The sequence below is a fragment of the Mesocricetus auratus genome, unplaced genomic scaffold (assembly GCF_017639785.1).
Source record: "Mesocricetus auratus isolate SY011 unplaced genomic scaffold, BCM_Maur_2.0 Super-Scaffold_100023, whole genome shotgun sequence".
Lineage (NCBI taxonomy): Eukaryota > Metazoa > Chordata > Mammalia > Rodentia > Cricetidae > Mesocricetus > Mesocricetus auratus.
The window spans coordinates 24,389,790-24,399,375 of NW_024429204.1; positions in this window are offsets into that span (position 1 = coordinate 24,389,790).

The window sequence follows — 9,586 nt, forward strand, 5'->3', positions numbered from 1 at the left end:
CTCACCCACCAGTCGTTGGGGAGCACATTTCTGAGACTGAAGTTAGCACAAGGTGTAGCAGCATCATCGAAGTCTCAGACTCCCGCTTCACGGAAGGACCTCTTTCTAAAGCAAGAGGAGTTCTCTGTGCATGGGGATGCTCAGCTATTGGGAAGCTGCTCATGGTCTTTCCAGCAGTAATGACACTTTCATTCAAAGCGACTGTCCTGGGAGGAGTTTGGAGGAAGGTCTGTGGTTTCATTTCACTTGTGTTTCAACAGGCAGGGAGGATGAATGGGGTCGTTGTATGCATGAGTGTATAGAAAAGGAATTGGAAAGAACAGAGGCTGTGGGGAGGTTTGAATGCCTCATTAAAGTGCTGGCCAACGATTCAAAGCATTGTGCACTTGGCATCTTGGAATTCAACCCAGTCTTGCTTCCACTGACCTCTTAGTCCACCTCATTCCTGGGGATCCAGATCAGGTTACTACAGGCATGGATCTTATTTCAGAGGCCACCTGCTGAAGTCTCCAGGTTCTCGAGTCTCAGGACAAAGAATGGTATCAAGGACACAGGGTAAAGCAGCAAAGACAGTTTACTAAGAGAGAGAAAGACACTGTTGGAAACGGGAGTGGGCTAGCCTGCTGAAGACATCCATCCTCTCAAAACCAGTAGCCGTAAGCTTTGTGAATCTTTGTGGGTCATTTGCGTAGCATCTGCCTCTCTTGCTTGTATGTTTTCTGAGGACTCTATTGTATGTAACCTTTCCAGTGTTGCTCTGACGTTCGGCCTCTTCCATGTTAGCCTTGGTGTCGATTCCTTCGGTTCCCTACTCTCCTACCACAGAGTACAATGTTTGTCTTCCGCATCTGTGTCCTTCCCATCCCGTGAGGACAATCCAGCTCTGAATTCTTAAAGCTGGGTGTAAGGTATACATTGTTTTAACATTCTCCTTGACTTTCCAGGCAGAGTTACAGTTTGCCACATGCTAGCATAGACTGAACTCACTGCTCTCACCAAGGCTCTGTCCTTAAAGTTTGAGAGCCAGGAGAAGGCCAAGAGCATGGCCCTGCCCTTATCTGCCCTTTCCCTGGCAGGACATAGTTCTCAAATAAGAAGGGATTTCACTTGTCTTTCTGCTGTCAACCCCTGCACACTTTGATGTATACAGTCTCATAGAGTTTCCGGCCAGTGCTTCCATCCATTCAATCATCTTCTGGTAATTGATTGTTATTGAGTCAACAAAGTCCCATGTGACACGGTCACTGCCCATTATTTGACATTTCCTGGTACCTCTCCTTTGCTTGATGACATCTTCTAGAATGCTGGTCTTCCTTAGTGTTTTGAATCCTGAAAGATCACTCTCATGTGAGGATGCTTACCATCTCTTGGGTTATAGTCACCCCCCCCCACCCGTGGTATCCTCTTTGGTCTCTCTCAGGTCTCGGTCTAAGTCTCCTTTGAGAATACTGTCCTGAGTGTTCGTTCTGGGGTACCAAGCTGTTTGTTGCCTTCACAGCTTCCTGTCTCCTTTCTCAGCCTGTCAACATAATCCCCCTTTCTTCCTCCTTCCTTCTCTCTTTCCATTCCCTTCCTCTCCTCATATCTATCTATCTATCTATCTATCTATCTATCTATCTATCTATCTATCTTGATTATTGATTTCTTTTCTTTTTGCTAAAATCCAGTCTGAGACCAGTGTGAGCTCATACTGCTGTGTGGAGGACCTCAACAGTCATAACCACGTGGTCTAATTAGTGACTAAAAGTGTATAAGGTAATGAAATGGATGTGAACTATACACTGAAGCTACTTGAGGACCCAGGACAAAAATGTCCTCCTGATTGGTGCTTTTTCCTCTTTGGAAAGCTGTTTCAATTGAAATATGCACATTGCCACACACACACACACACCATTCACACACACCCCAAACACTCACCCACCATTCATACCCTATGCTTGTGCAGTTCTTAGACTTTTTTTTGCAATAAAGATTATTTTAACATATTTGAGGGCAGTGACCTGTGGGTCTGCTGAACCTGATTACCACAGTAACACTTCTCTTTTCAAGGCAAATCATATTCAAGTCAATACCCATGGTCTGGTGCTGTGTCACTAAGGAAATTTCTTATGGCTATGTCACATTAGACTCAGTGTGCAACAGATACTTCATTAGACTTACTAAGAGGGCTCAGATCTCTGGCTCCAGCTCCTCTTAAGTTCTACCTAGAACTCTGTCTAGCGCTAGTGGTAGAAAAAGTAATAGCCTGTAATTCAGCTTAATTGAGAAATTGTTAGAAGTTATCCAATAGAGAAAGCAAGTGGGGGGACCTGTACTGACCTCCCTGGGCCTGTTTAGGGGGCAAGGGGCCAGGGAGTGCTTCACATGGGATAAACATACCTAAAGTTGCCCAACTTCCAGGAGGATCTAATTGGCAAACACTTTCAAAGGGATCAAGCTGACTTCTGAGACAAAGTCTGCCATACACAGCCAAGGTGGGCAAGTAAATATTTAAAGGGCATGTCTGTGTAGGTGGAAGGAAGAAAGAGAAAAGCCCAGGAAGAGATAGGTGCTAACTTTGGAGCCCTGTTGTGTAATTGCCCTTGACCAAGCCCTTTTCACCGCTCAAACAAGCTTTTGCGGAACATAGCTCATCAGACACTCAACCAGCCTGTCTCCACTGACAAACACGGTACAGACTCACTCTACCTACCGCCGTGGTTAGCATCACCGTTGTTTAGGATATTAGGCTTCTACCAGATCTGCTTAAGGGTCTGGAATGGGAGACTGTTAACTGGCAAACAGCTGTTAATATGCAAGCAGCTATTAAAGTTGGTCTTTACCCCAGCAATGATGTCACCTCCTGGACTGACTCCCTGGGGGTGGCATTTCAGGCCACACCAGAGCTTGTCAGCTGCCCCTCTGCAGAAGGTCAGTCTCATCTAAGGGCTTTTTTCAGATTCTTCATGCATTTTCAGTGGCTTGTGGCCAATTATCACACAGCTCCTGAGCCACACTGTGCTGGAACAGCGATTAACAGGACCTCCTGGGTCTCAAAAAGACTTTGAAAGAATCAAAGTGCACGTGGACAAATGACCTAGAATCAAATGTACCTGTACTATTGGTCCTCTGACTGACCCGGAACACAAAGACTTTCAGCACTGGACTTGAAAACCTAGGACTCATACTTGAAGTTCAGTTGCCTAAGGGAATTCTAATAGGAGAGCAATGCAAACTTTTATTAATATATTTATTTTTGTTTCCTTTGGTTTTGGAGGATAAGTACATGCATGCACCTGTGCATTGTCTATATGTGTGTGTGTGCGTGTGTGTCTGTGTGTGTATGTGTCTGTGTGTGTATGTGTGTATGCATGTGTGTGTGCGCGTGTGTGCGTGTGTGCGTGTGTAAACCAGAGGACAGCTTACAGGAGTCACTTCTCTCTTTCCATCATATGGGTCCTGGAGATTGATCTCAGATCATAAAGTTGGACAATGAGCATCCTTACCCACTGAGCCATTTTTGCCAGCCTATGAGAAAGTTTCTTAGTACAACTTATCTCATATGTCCAAGGAGAGATGTGAGTGAGCAGGAGAGTAAAGAATCTTATGTTCTGAGCACCTGCTGTGTCCCAGGCATAATGCTGACTCCATCTTCTGTTCATTAGCTCGTTTACCTTCACAGCAAGCCTAAAAAACAGACATTATTACCGCTTCACTCACCAAGCTAAGACTTCAGGACATCTGCTAGACTGTGCAAATCTAGTCCTCCTCTTTTCCTCTGGATGGTTCTAGAATGCAACTTCTGTCAATAAAACAGGCAAGATACCATCCAGGTAGCATTAGGCAGGTGGGAGTATACTAAAGGAGTGAGCCTCTAAAAACGTAGGGGCTATCTGTCCTGGGAAAATGTGATTTTTGTGTTTGGGTAGGATGGATTTGCTTTTAACCTCCTAGTTACCTTGTGGGTTACCCTAATTCAATGTTTAATGCTTCTATCGAATGAAGGAAAGCTTGTAACTAAATGCTGTGATTGGAAGTTCCAGCACCTTTCTCAGGGGATAACTTCCAAGAAGGAGCTAGATTCGGAATGGGCAGACTCCAGGGTATCCTCACCTTGCCACTGGAACTCAGTGGGCTGGAATGAACCATCCCAAAGAAGCATTATTTGTTCTGGTTTCTCACCATCTGGTAGACACAGAAAGGAATGCAGCCAACCTTTCTGATCCATCTTCACTGGAGAGCTCATGCCAATAACTGAGTTTTGTGAAGGGGACTGTGGCTCAGAGCCATTGGATGCTGCTCTGATTCATAAAGCTGTGACGGAAGCCCAGTTATCTGTTGGAAAATGCTGGGTCAGAAGGGATACAGAGAGTGTAAGGAATACAAATGATAGATTCCAGCCTTCTGGTCCTTCCAGGGGAGGGAGTTAGACAGTTTTAGCTGATGCCGAGAATCTGGGTTTTATTTCAACAGTAAGATCTCACACACTGGGAATAGCTGTAACTCTGTGTAATCCTGAGGCATACTGACTTGGTTGAGGGCTTCCTAGAATCTTCCAGAATTTGAGGACTGGTAATACAGAGAAGATAAACGGAGAAGGTGGGTGTGTACAGACCGAGAATTCGTGTTAAAAATGCCAGTTTCAAATTTTCGGTCTCTATATTAGAAAATAAGACCAAACAAAACAATTTACAGATCCTCAGTCAATAACACAGATTATCATACACAGTAGACTCTACATGAGCAGGTGGGTTTCCATGCCTCTGGTGGAGAGGGAATTTTGCCGTCTTCCTGGCTATGGATTCTTGCTGTGAGCAGCCTCAGCACATATTTCCTGAGATTTACTAGGATCATATCTGCCTTTCATCTTTTTTTATTCTTTTCTTTGTGAGTCCTCCCAGAACAGGGCCATGACAGAAAATAGAACGGTTTTGTGATTGATTTACCTGGAGCCAAGCCTGAGCTTTTAATATTTTCCCCATGTGCTAACTGGGTTTAATAGGACCTGAATTTCTTTCAACTGAGTTCCCATTACTCTTTTAGAAAGAAGGTTGACTTAGCACCATCAGAGCTTAACCTGTGTTGCATTTTTATGTTGTAAGTCTCTGTGCTCCTCACTTCCTCCCACACTAGGGGTTCGGAGTGCCGGAGATACACATTCACGCAATTTCAGCACCATTAGTGGAATCATGTGCCCTCGAATTAGATATGGATTAATATTGCTGGAAACAATAAAGGAATTATAACAGAAGTATTATCTTTTTGTAATTGTCTGATATCTTTTTCATTGCTTTCTAAGCATTCCATAACTTTTCTCCATCTATTGGCCCTACCCTATGTAGTCCAGATTACTTTGTTTCTGAGAGCTTCTTCTGTCTAGACCAGCTCATCTTACAAACAACATGGATTCAGTCAGTTCCTTAGCAAATGCACATATCTGTTAGGTCTTAGGGACCATGGCAGATGCTGACCATCTTCCTAGTGAGTTCAAATACCTACCCCACTTTGAATTCGATCACTCTTGATATCAATATTCAGTTTCAATTGCCCAGAGCTCAGAACTGTATACCAGCTTCAACTTGTCTTTTCAGTTCTCTCTTGCAACACGATCCCCACTCTAGCTAGACCAGTTTCTTCGCTGTCTCTGCCTTTGTTGTGCTATTCCTTTTCCAGCTCTGCCCACTCATCTCTATTTCACTTGTTCTAACCTATTAACGAATAGAAGGATTGGGTACTAAATCTTTCGTGAAACACTCCCTTACCAGGGACTTGGTACTTAGTACCCTTCAAATTGAAAATTAATTTTTCAAGTACATGTATTGCGCAACAAGTACTTAGGAATTTTGTGAGCCATATAGTATGATATGAAAGCTAGCACATTCACTATTAGGAATATTTAGGGAAGTTGCTTAAGATGCCAATTTTGGTCTAGTCCTTATTAATAGTGTCCTTTCCAACTTGCAATGGAAACACAGTAAGTTATATAGGCCTTAGAAACACCAGGCCAGGTGTTAAAGAATTGTGGCTTTTCACAGAAAACTTGTCTTTGGTTCTAATTCTAAGGGTGAATTGTGTAATACAGCCTTTCTACAATTCAGACTCCTCATTTAAAAAATAGAATCAATACAACCCATAGAGGGCTATTGTGAAGAGTCTTTCTCACACGTGCATTCTTGAGTGTGTGTGTGTGCACACGCGTGCAGGTGTGAGCATGCACACGTAATGGGGGGGATTATTTGTCTTATTTAATCCACAGCAGGTTCTTATGAAATTGTACCCATTACTAAAATTGACTGTAGATGCTTTAGCTTTTATGTAGTAACAACAACAACCTTTGGATCATTGGCTAACAAGGAAGTATCTCAGCCTACTGTACAGTTTATTTGGGGAACTTTCTGGCATAAAACTCCATGTTGGAAGGAGAGAGGATCTTTCAGTACTATGAATGGAGTCTGGGCCCTCATATATTCAAGGCAAGTCCTCTACCATGGAGCTACACCTTAGCCTGAGTTTTCCTTTTCTTTCTGAGATGGTGTCCTAAAAGTCACCCGTGTTGCCTTGTAATTTGTATCCAAAGCTAGCCTTGGATTTTTTGAAACAAAATTTAAATCATGTTTATGTGCCTATCTGTGCAGGGGTATGGTTTCATGAGTGCAGGTTCCTCTGGAGGCCAGAACATGGCATTGAGTCTCCTGGAAATGGAGTTATGAGCTGCCTAACATGGGTGCATCAAGAGCTCTTAATTATGGAGGCTAGCCTTGAATATTTTATCCTTCTGTCTTAGCCTTCCAGGAAGCTGTGATTATAGCCTGGGACCAGCAAGTTTTGAAAGCAGCTACCTCTACTCATCACAGGTGTCAGTGACTGTCATCATTGAGTCTGACAGACTTAGCAAGCATATGCTCAAGATGTGACCAACTCAAGCCTGCCAACTTCTTTCTAGAACTTTTGAATATGTGTTAGTCTGAAAAAGTGATTCTTGCTCTGAGTTTTATCTTTTTTAATTGACTTGAGATCTTGTACATTGTAGGCAAACACTCTACCACCGAGTTACACCACTAGTCTTTAAAATTTTTTCTTTTCAGGGAGTGTCTTGCAAAGTTTCACAAGCTAGCCCCCCAGATCACTATATAACCCAGTGATCCCTTTAACTTTGGATTCTTCGGTTTCTCAAGTACCTGGGACTGTGGGCGTGTACTACCATTCTTTCAAGTACCTGGGATTGTAGGCATTCTCCCCATGTTGCTCTCTGATTCTGAAATGTCTGTGCCTCAAAATTAAATGTTCAATCAGAATCACTTACAACTAAAGGTTCTGAACTTGTTTTATAAGCACTCTATTGCCACAGGCCTCATAAACTTTCAGTACAAGTTTAGACTCAATCATCTATTTTATTCAAAATGCACATGTAACCAAGAGCTCAGCACTGACCATCAAGGATGTCTCAAAAAATTGTCTCAATATCGAGGAATCCATGGTTCAATGATTCAGCTTTGGTCCCATCCTTATAAATGGCTGCGAGATTAGGTGGGACCATAGCTGCTATTGTCATATTCCCAGTTGTTACTTTTATGAAATCCTGGAACCCTCAGCTGCCTTGTAGATGAGCCGTTTGTTTTTTAAGTCACTTGAAGTTTGATTTTACAGGGTGTCTCGTTTTTTACAAGATAGCTCATTATCTTGTTCCCATTTTCCACCTCTGTCTTAGAAGGATGGACCATCCAAGGAAACCCCAAAGCTCTTCCTTTTAGTACATGAACCTGTTATCAGGGCACATGGACTCGTGTCTAACCTTTTCAGTCTTTTCCGTGAAATCATTGCACAAGCTAGTCATCATTTTGTTCTTCAGTCATCTCATCACAAATGAGACTAATTAGCAACACGGCATTATTTCAAGTAATAAATAAAATAACTGTCACGCTGAGGCAATACACAATAACAATGACAAGAAAAGAAATGCCAAGAACATTAGGAAGGACTGAGTAATGCTTTTGTGGTTTGGTCACACACCACTGAGAGGACTTGGTCACTGAACGGCATTGAGCTGCCATGGGGTACAGCAAAGTTCCGTTGTCTTTTTTTGTTTGTTTTGTTTTTTATAACTCAGGTAGTGACCTCTTGTGGGGGAAAGAAAGAGTCTTCAACACTAGCAGGCCCAACATCTACACTAAGGCAACCAACAGTGCACTGGATGATTCTCTGAGGAACAAAGTCTTGTGTAGATCTCTACCTTGGGCAAACCGATAGAACAACAACAACAAAAAAAATGAATGGACTAAAGCTAAAATGTTGCCCACTAACTCTATTGGCTGACCCCGATTAAGCTAGTAAAAATCCCTTGTGCCTGACCATGCTCAAGAGGTGACACTATTGCCAGCTGGACTCCCATAGAACAATGTGAGGTGCACTCTCACCCTGAACTCTTGGGGAAGGGTCTAGGCCCTGCCCTATATGAAATGACAGACTATGGACACCCCCATGGAGGGCCTCACCCTCCCTGGGGGAACGAGGGGGATAACGGGGGGGGGTTGGGGGGAGGGCACGGGAGGAGGGGAGGGAATGGGAGAGGGACCTGGAACTGACTTGTGAAGCAACCTCGTTTCTTATCTAAATTTAAACTGGAAAATAAAATATATATATATATATAAAAAGAACTGAAAGCTAGCCTCCAAAACAAGTCCAAATGGGAGGTATAATTTGTTGTACATTCATGACTGGAGAAGAAAGGGTATATATGTTCTGTAGTGGGTGATGCTGTACAATGCCAAGGACATCAGTCTCGGCTTCCACATAAACTTGTGGGCAGTCAGGTGCAGGCCTATGGACATCATTTTATCTCCTCTTTGTATAATGCGATTGGAAGAGTTGGACTCAGAAAAGGACTGCCCCATCTCTGAAATGCAGGCAAAGGGCTCAATTTGACCAGGTATTCTGACCACCCACCCCCTTGTTAGTAGTCAACTTTTTTCCCTCCAGCTCCCCTCCCCCACCACGCATACTGGTTTGAGTGTAACAGTTACATCGATTGATTTGCACCATGGTAACTATAATGTATTAAGCAATAATTGCATGGTATTTTCATTCTGCTGCTTATGAACCACTTCCCAAGACAAGGCAGTGATCTAGATGTGATGGCTGCAATAGTCCACAAGCATGAATGACTTGAGTGTTAGTTGGACATGCTATTGCCGTGATGAATACCAGTCAGTCACAGGTAAAAGAGGGCAGGTTGACTTTGGCTCACTGTCTCAGAGGTTTTGGGTCATCGTGGGAAGGAGAGAGGTGTAGCAGGGTACCTCACCTAACAGTGGAAAGAAAGGGTAGCAGGGTGGGGGGGGGAGAGTTTGCACTACTAACTTTCCTTTTTAATCCCTGCCCTTTTCTTCCACCATCATCCTCCAGTGTGTGGAATGGTGCTGTCTCCATTAAGGGCAGATTAATCATCTTTGAAAACACCCTCAGGCACATCCAGATGTATGCTTTCCTCATCTCTTAGGCATTTATTCATACGGTCAAGATTATCACAGCTTGTTCATATTTCATCAGCTTGGAGATGTAGTTCAGTCAGTAGAGCATCTCCTAGCATACAGGAATTCTTTGGCTCTGT